This window comes from Rhinoderma darwinii, chromosome 3 (genome assembly GCF_050947455.1).
Source record: "Rhinoderma darwinii isolate aRhiDar2 chromosome 3, aRhiDar2.hap1, whole genome shotgun sequence".
Classification (NCBI taxonomy): Eukaryota; Metazoa; Chordata; class Amphibia; order Anura; family Rhinodermatidae; genus Rhinoderma; species Rhinoderma darwinii.
In genome coordinates, this window is record NC_134689.1 from 165,414,710 (window position 1) to 165,424,341 (window position 9,632).

Here is a 9,632-nt window from a genome sequence, read left to right on the forward strand (position 1 = left end):
ATCACATGCTGCAGCGGTCACATGGACTGCCGCGTCATCCAGGGATGTCGGGCTGGATGTCAAGAGAGGGACGCGTCACCAAGGCAACGGCCGGGTAAGTATGAATTTCTTTTACTTTTACCTCGGAAAGGGCTGCCCCTTCTCTCCATCCTGCACTGATAGAGAGAAGCGGCTGCCGATTAGTGCAGTGCAATTTTGCATCGAAAATGTGCCCGTAAATACGGGTGGAATACTGGTGACACCGGAACCGTATTTACGGGCATGGGTCCGTAAATACTGGTGCAAAACGGGTCGAATACGTGTGACACCGGACCCGTATTTACGCCAGTATTTACGGGAGGGAAAAAATACGTTCGTGTGCATGAGGCCTTAGGATGTGAAAGAGAAACCCTAACATGTTGTTCCTGCAGGCATAAACAGCAGAACACAGAACAGGAAGTGATGTCATGAGTGCCTAGGAGTAAAGCAGACGAAGGCATTGTGCCTGTAATTTCAAGCATTGATAACTCAGCAAAAAACCAAGATATTTAATATGTGTTTTCTCACTTTTCTGTACACTAAAGAGCCTTTCATATATTTTTCTGGTTTACTTTTAATCAAGATTAACAATGCTTAGTTAAGAGCACAACAATGCAAAAAGCTGGATATTACTGTGACCAGGTCATCCAAAACACTGGGTTGCTAGAGGATTTACAAGCTAAACTAAATGCTTTTAATAATAAAATATATGGAAGAAGATAATCTGTCAACTCAAGGATTAGGGACCGGTGTAACTGATCTGGAGTCAGTGGTTAAAAAACTCTTTAAATCTTTAATCACCAACATTGATGACCTTCACCTCGAGAATGCTATGGTCCATTGGGCTTTGATAACTTCCTGTACCGCCAGCGTCGATGCTCCTGCCGGAGGCCCCCGCTGCCGTGTCTCTTACCTGCCTCGGGTCTCCTAACTGCCTCTCAGGCGGCCTAGTCCTGCTAACCTGCGTGGCCGCTGGCATTTTTTGCCTGCCTCCCCTCCCGCACACATCCTAGTGCGCGCGCTCTCTGGCCGCCTCTTAAAGGTTCAGCGCGCGATTCAAATTCCCCCTAATCAATCCCTGTTGCTTCTGCACTATATTAGACACCTCCTCAAATTACCTGGTGCATGAGCAACTTTGGAGCAACCTGGCTGTGTCCTGCAAAGGTTCCTGTCTGCATCCTGATTCCAGCCTGCATCTGTTACGGACTGAAATCTGTTATCCGTCTGTATCCAGACAGCCGTTACCATTCTGTATCGAACTATACGCTACCATCCTGTATATCTATCCGCTACAAGCGCATATCCAGTTACCAGCTACCAGCCGGTATTCAGCTATCCCGCTACCAGACGGTATTCAGCTATCCTGCTACCAGCCTATATCCAGCTATCTGCTATCAGTCTGTGTCCACCTATGTGCTACAGCCTGTATTTAGCTATCCGTTACCAGTCTGCATTAAGCAATCCCCTACTAGCCTATGTCCAGCTATCCACTATCATTCTGTGTCTAGTTATCCCGTTTCCTAATTTATGTCGGAATGACAACTGTGAATTTAAAATCAGGGTCTTAAACAAGGCCACAAGCTTATGGTCTTTTCTAAAGATACTTTGCACTATTTTAATTGCAGGAGAGAGGTTTATTAGGTTTTATAATTGGTTAGTCTTATATTTTTCTCTAATGTCTTTCTAGATGTGAGGCAGTCATCTGTGAATATGTATTATACTTTCTTTATTGCATTTCCTGCATTAACAACTTTTTCCTGATCGTCTCACATTCCCTTTTATAATGTACATTACATTAAGGTACACATCAAATCACATGATATCACCTTACAAATCCATAGGCCCTCTTGGGAAACCAGATTTTCCATTGGGACAGGACATTAGGAGCTTATTCTGGTGGATCCGATCCATTTGGGGTGGTACAGAATCCGTGACTTTGTGAATAGGCTGCAAGGTAAGCCCTTTTTTTTCTCAAACTTACACATAACCATAATCAGAAACAATCTACTGCTTTCAGAGAAAGAGATTGAGAAATAGGCATATTATTTATATATATATATATATATATATATATATATATATATAATATACAGTGTATATATATATATATATATATATATATATATGTATATATATATATATATATATATATATTCATTCAGCTATTCTAGCGTATAATCATTTCACACCTCTCTAAATACATCTTTCTTGAATGTGGAATTTGGTGGTATAGAAGTTAGGGCTTATATTGTAAGAGCCCTTGTCAGCTCCACTATAAAATTATTAAAGTGAACCTGTGACATTGAAATTAAAGTCCAATCTAAAGGCAGCATGACATAGAGCAGGGTAAACAGAGCAGATTGATATATAGTTTTGTGGGAATATATTCAGTATAACTTGTAATTTATTCATTCATTCACACATCTGCTCATTCTGGGCTGAGGAGACTAGGGGATGGTCTCACACAATGATTGACAGACTTCCCAGTCTGATTGTACATACAGAGGTAGCTGTCAATCATGACCGCCCAATGAACTCCAAAGCCAAGAATTAGCGAAGATTTTGATCAATAAATTTATATTAGGTTATGTTTACATTTGTTTTGGAGATTTTGGCACAAACTTCCTCAGATTTTACAGAAAGAATAACGCTGCATGCAGTGTTATACTTCCTGTCAAAACTACGGACACCACGACGGAACCCAGCAACCCCATTGTAAGTCGATGGGGTAAGTCTGCTGCTGGTGATATCCATTGTACAAAGGATATGGCACTGTATATATTTCCACTATAAATGGAAACCATGGCGCAGATGTGAACAGAGCCTCTTACTGAATATTTTTCACAAAAATATATTAAGCTGCTCCGTACCTTCTACCCTAAAACATGCTGACTGCAAATCGGACTGCATTTTCGTGTTCACTTTAGGGGTACTTTAGATAGTTGTATATATCATGCTGGTGTTCCCATACCCCTTAAAATATACTACTAAGATCCCATGCAATATTTTGTGTATATACAGTACATTACATGTGAAATAAAAACAAGACTTGTAAGAAGTGCATCATGTATAAATTGTCCAAATCCTTGTCTTTCTTTACACTCTTTTTTTATGCTTTAAAGAGGTTATCCGGGATTTTAAAATTGATGACCTATCCTAAGGAAAGGCCATCAATTTTAAAATCCCGGATAACCCCTTTAAGGTCCACGCACACTGCAAAGCTGTGTGCATGTATAGTATATGGAAGAACACAGAGTCCCTACGGTTCTATAGTATGGAATTATAGGCTTTCCGTCTTCCATGGTATGATGGCATGTTGAGACACCATATTCTTCACTAGAAGCAACGCTTCTAAGGGAGAATACCTCCATAATATGGCATGTGTTGGAACATGCCATGTTTTCTTTTCTCACAGATTATGGGCACCATATTACAGTTCCATACAAAGCGAATCCGCAACTTGTGCATGGCCCTTATAGTATATGCCAGCTATCATATGCATGTTGATTTTTATTGTGTGTACAACAGGTGTGAATTCTGGAGAAAACCACACGGCCAATGTTCAGCATTTCTTTTTTACAGCCTTTATAAGCTTCGTGAGTTTTAGACTGGAGTAAGGAATGAACTGTCCATTGTGCTGAAAAGAACATTGCTAAAAACTTAACACATTACTTATATGCAAATCATACAACTTAATTTTATAGTCTATAATTTCCACAAATAAACCATAATCTGCATTGTCCGAGGATGCATTTATCATCAATCATTATCATCGTCATCAATCATCATCATCATCATCATCAATCATCAATAAGCTTTAGCAGTGGTCCTAGCCAAATTTCACAGTTCTATTGTGTACACAGGATGCCTGTAGTGCCACCAAGCTAAAGAAATAGCATTTTATTAAAGTTTGTAGTATTTTGCAAATTGGTTCAAGCTTTCCTTTACATTAAAGTATGTGCAACACTGCAACATTAGTGTTCTCGGTAAAATGTCACCATTTATGGGTGCATCTGCAAAATATCCAAATGGACCCTAAATTAAAGGGGAAGTTTTATCAGAGACAACCCCTTTTAAAATGTGTCTGGTGGGACAATCAGCTAATTCCCTCAGGTCCTGCTCCTGGCACCCCCAACAAACAAATGATTTTGCCAGGGAAAGCAGCGGCCATTCAGGCATTTCTCCTGCAGTGACAGCAGCAGGGGAAGTGCAGTATTACATGGTGGCGATTCTCATGAGTGGCTGTCCTTGCTTAATACAAGGAAGACTCGAGACCACCAGAAAGGGAGCTGCCTGGACAGCTTCAAGCGGAGGACCCACTATGATGTTCATGAGAAAACCCCTTCAACAAAGAAGTTTGTTTAAAAGGGTATTCCCATCACATAATGTTATAGCATGTTCATAGGACATGCCATAACATTAGAGTTCACACGTTGCGTAAATACTGCAGTTTTTCTGCAACGTATTTTGTTGTGGAAAAGCCTCCGCATAATACAGCAGCAGCAAAGTGGATGAGATTTGAACAAATCTCATCCACACGCTGTTTAAATAAAGAGATGAAAAACTCTCAGAAATTGACCTGCGGTGTGTTTTTTAGTCCACAGGATGTCAATTTGCACAATCTCTGCTTTTGTGTTGTGGGTTTTCCCCATTGCATTCAATGAGGAGGTAAATAAAATCTGCAACAAAAACGCAACTCAGTTTTTTAAAAAACTTCTTATACTTACCCAGAATTCTGGGCTTCTTCGTCCAGGCCGGCTCCTGGGATGATGTTTCATCCCATGTAACTGCTGCTGCCTGTGATTGCCTGCAGCGGTCACATGGGATGAAACGTCATCCCAGGAGGCTGGTCTGCAATGCAAGACGTCAGAGGGTAAGTATCTGTTTTTGGTTTTTTTTTCTAACTTGCAGTTTTCCACAGCGGACATTCGAGGCGAAAAACTGCACCACAATTTGGTGCGGTTTTTCAGCTGGAATTCCCTTTATACAGCATATCTGCCCTGTGTGAACGTAGCCTAAGATCGGTGGAGGTTCGAACACTGGGACCCACCTGATCCTGGAAACAAAGGGGCAGAAGCCCATTTGTTTTCCTGCCCAGTGGCATTCCTGACTACACACTTTGTAGTGAATGGCAACACCGCTTCTTTTAAGGGGTAGATTAAAAAAGAGTCACAGTTGCAAAATACTGCTGAAAAAATGGAGTAAAAAACACAGCAAGTTGTACAATAGCAAATAGCTGTCCTAATAGATCTAGTGAGTTATATTTTTATCATACAACGTGCAACATTTCTGTAAATTTGTTGCACAAACAAGATATTTTTGCTCAATTCTATTCTACATTACACCTTTACAACCTTACAGTGCTAACAGTATCACCACTTTTTTCCAAAATGCAATAACAGTCAAGAGAATACCCATCTGTCCGACCTCTACGTACAAAGCATGGGTTTTCTGAGAGACCACCAAGTCTTTATGTTGCCTTAATAAATCTGTCTGTAGCTTAGCTGAGGGGCCTGCACAGTCACATGATTAATCCTGTATTGCGCATCCTCCAGAAAATTGCATTGACAACTATAGCTATAAATACACCTAAGCATGTCTAAATAAATATATTGAAACAGACATCAGCATCATTTGTAATCCAGGTTACCCCCCTTATAAATTCAGGAAACTGAATACAAATAAATATGAAATGATCTTTGTGTCAGTTCTTATGAATAGTTGCTGTGATCTTTGTGGGTAGTATGACATAAAGTTGAATTTCTATCTCTAATAGGATTTTTGCCTCAACCAACAACCACATGAATCTATAAAGCAGCTATTAACTCGATTAGGAGGTTTAATTTCTATATTTTGTCCTTAGCGTTATAAGAGCTCATGCATATTGCTTATCACGGCTCCATTTTGTAAGGAGCCATAATAGGGCTTCCATAGAGGTACATGATGCCACTTTTGTGCCTCCGTATGCCTCTGATTTCATACAGAAATATTTAGAGATTTTTTTTTGACAGAATACAAATAGTAGGCTGCTCCCATATTGCAGATACAAATACAGGTGAAATATACTAATACTGTAAAGGGTTTGCTTGACACAGGTTCTATGTCGACGCCCGGGTTTACTCAGCCTTCATCAGCTCCAAGGTCTGCTAGAGTGACGCGATCTGTTACCACTCAGGCTTGCAGGCTGAGGAGAGGGAGAATCTATCACAGCCTGGCCTGACGGTTCTAGCTCCTGCCCTTGGTCTATTTATACCCTCACTTGCAGCATGTTCCTTGCCTGTGATTCTCTTGTTTTTCCTGGCTCTGCTATTCCTGCTATTTACCTGCTTGACCGCTGTAACTTTTTGACCCTGGCTTCCCTGACTATGCTCCTGCTCTGTTTTGCTACTACGTACTCTCCTGCTTTGATTTGGCTCGTTCACCACTGCCTGTTGCTCACGGTTTTCCGTGGGCAACTGCCCTTACTCCCCTTGTTTCTGTGTGCCCTTGTCTTGTGTTGTCTGTCTTTGCACTTACTGAGCGTAGGGACCGTCGCCAAATTGTACGCCGTCATTTAGGACGGGCCGTGCAAGTAGGCAGGGACAGAGTTGCAGGTAGATTAGGGCTCACCTGTCGTCTCCCCACCCCGTACCATTAAATAATCACAGGCCCCATACCTTTTCGTACCTTGGTCCCTGATTCTACTATTGATACCTTTGAGGCCCTGGCTCAGCAAATGCAGGGTCTCTCCCTACAGGTCCAAGACTTGGCTCAGAGGTTCAACCAGCGTGATGCTACCCAGGTAGTACCCTTCACCTCACCTCTTGAACAACACCTCAAGTTGCCTGACCGATTCTCAGGGGACTGGAGGACTTTTTTCTCTTTTCGGGAGAGTTGTAGACTCTGTTTCCGATTAAGACCCCACACCTCAGGTTCTGAGAGCCAGCGAGTGGGTATAATTAGGTCCCTGCTCCAGGATGACCCCCAGGAATGGGCCTTCTCCTTGGCTCCTGACGCCCCTGAACTTTCTTCTGTTGACCTTTTTTTTTTCTGCTCTCGGGCTCATCTATGACGAGACTGACAAGACTGCCTTTGCCGAGAGTAAGCTGGTGACCTTACGTCAGGGTAAAAGACCCGTTGAGGAGTACTGTTCTGACTTTAGGAAGTGGTGTGTAGCTTCTCGGTGGAATGACCCTGCCTTGAGGTGCTAGTTTAGATTGGGTCTGTCGAACACCCTTAAAGACCAGTTAGTTAGCTATCTCACCTTTGACTCTCTAGATCAGGCTATGGCTTTAGCGGTACGTCTTGACCGATGTCTCAGGGAACGACGACTTGAACGTTCTGGTGCCTTCACCTCTGGCTCCCCTATGATGGCTTCAGAGGTTCCGCTGCTTCATTCTTCCACGGAGAACCCGGATGAACAGATGCAACTCGGGGTCTCCGTGTCTCCCCAACAACGTAGAGTTTTCCGCAGGAAGAATGGTCTCTGCTTCTACTGTGGGGATGACAAGCACCAATTGAACTCCTGTCCCAGGCGCAAGAATAATCAGCCGGAAGGACTTCCGCGCCTATGTGACCATCGGGGAGGTCGCTTGGGCGCACAGGTATTTCCCGTTAACATGAAGCCTAACAAAATCTTCGGTTCCCCAACAAGTCAGGCCCACCTAGGAAGGGTCTAGTGGCCCCTCATAAAAGGGGGGTACTGTAAAGGTTTTGCCTGACACATGTTCTGTGTCGACGCCCGGGGTTAATCAGCCTTCATCAGCTCCAAGGTCTGCTAGAGTGACGCGATCTGTTACCACTCAGGCTTGCAGGCTGAGGAGAGGGAGAACCTATCACAGCCTTTCCTGACGGTTCTAGCTCCTGCCCTTGGTCTATTTATACCCTCACTTGCAGCATGTTCCTTGCCTGTGATTCTCTTGTTTTTCATGGCTCTGCTATTCTTGCTATTTACCTTATTGACCGCTGTAACTTTTTGACCCTGGCTTCCCTGACTATGCTCCTGCTCTGTTTTGCTACTACATACTCTCCTGGTTTGATTTCGCTCGTTCACCACTGCCTGTTGCTCACGGTTTTCCGTGGGCAACTGCCCTTACTCCCCTTGTTTCTGTGTGCCCTTGTCTTGTGTTGTCTGTCTTTTCACTTACTGAGCTTAGGGACCGTCGCCAAGTTGTACGCCGTCATTTAGGACGGGCCGTGCAAGTAGGCAGGGACTGAGTTGTGGGTAGATTAGGGCTCACCTGTCGCCCCCCCCCCGTATCATTCGAAATACAGATATTGAATATGGTTATGTAGCAATTATGGCTACAATCCCGCAACAAATACCAGATCAAAATGAATTTGCTACTGTATGTATTTTCATGAATATCATTAAAGCAATATAGATCATAAAGGATGACAGACCCCATTAAGTAGGAGCATCTGTAAAATGCTCTAACATAAAGGATTTTTTTTACTATTACTGAGAGAGATGGTAGAATTGGAAATATTGGTACGATATGTCATCACTTTTTGATCCATGGGGGTCTGACTCTTGGGACCCCATCGATCCTGAGAATGAAGGGACTACTGTTGATTTAAAAATGCAGCTTCATTGAAGTTAATATGAAGGGGCCACAGGATCGGTGGGGGTCCCAATGAGAAAGTGATGGCATATCCCAGCAATATTCATGTCAGTGCATTATTTTTTTTTTCAAAAGTGCTATAGGGGTGGTTACATCAAGCCTCTCCGGCCGAGTGATATTGAAAACTAACATCCAGCGCTTGGGACATATGAGCCCTGGATAGGGGTCCAGGCTTTGGTCAGCAGGTATTGATGCAGAGAATGATGTGTTGGGTTAGTCTAGCGCTACACCTGGTCACCCAGAGTCATGTTAAAAAGACCCTGCCTGGTGGGCAACATTGTGTCTCCATGTAGTGCTATCCTTGAGTGTCTTACAGTATTAATTATATACAATTGACATAAATCCACAAATACAGGCAAAACAATTCCTATCTAGCTTTGCATTTCCACATTGTCAGGTGACTGAGGTTTTATGAGGTTATTAGAGACTCAACAGGTTCAATTCTATGAAACAGCCATTAATGAAACCTACTGTATACGTCAAAGGCCATTTAGCCATGAGAGGAATATTATTTGTAGAAATGTTCATCATCATCAGAACACTACTTACATTAACTCTATAAAAGCTGAATAAGTAATACTCCCTATCCATGTGTTTTCATTAAATTGTAAGATGATCGGGGTCAGGCAGACCTGTGACAGTGACATTTTAGGTAACCAAAGAAGTGTTGCTGTGAGGAACACATGCAGCCATCTGTCTAACCCCAGCAGCACCATTGGTACTGACAGAGTTAAATGCTTCTGTTCATCTCCCAACAGCCCCTCCTCCACTCCCACATCAGCTTGTGTGTCAGCTGCAGCACCAGGGAGACAGAGTGCTGACTGCAATGTATCAGCTTTAAACACAGCTGCACTCCGCTGCTTGGGGCTTTGTTTTTATTCGCCACGGAAAATGGGGCATCCCAAGATGACTCGTAGTACAATTCCTTCTATAGAATTCCAAGCTTAAGGAACCTGCACCTTAATAATTGCAGACAAGGCGTCCTATATTACTGATCCTGACAGACACAAA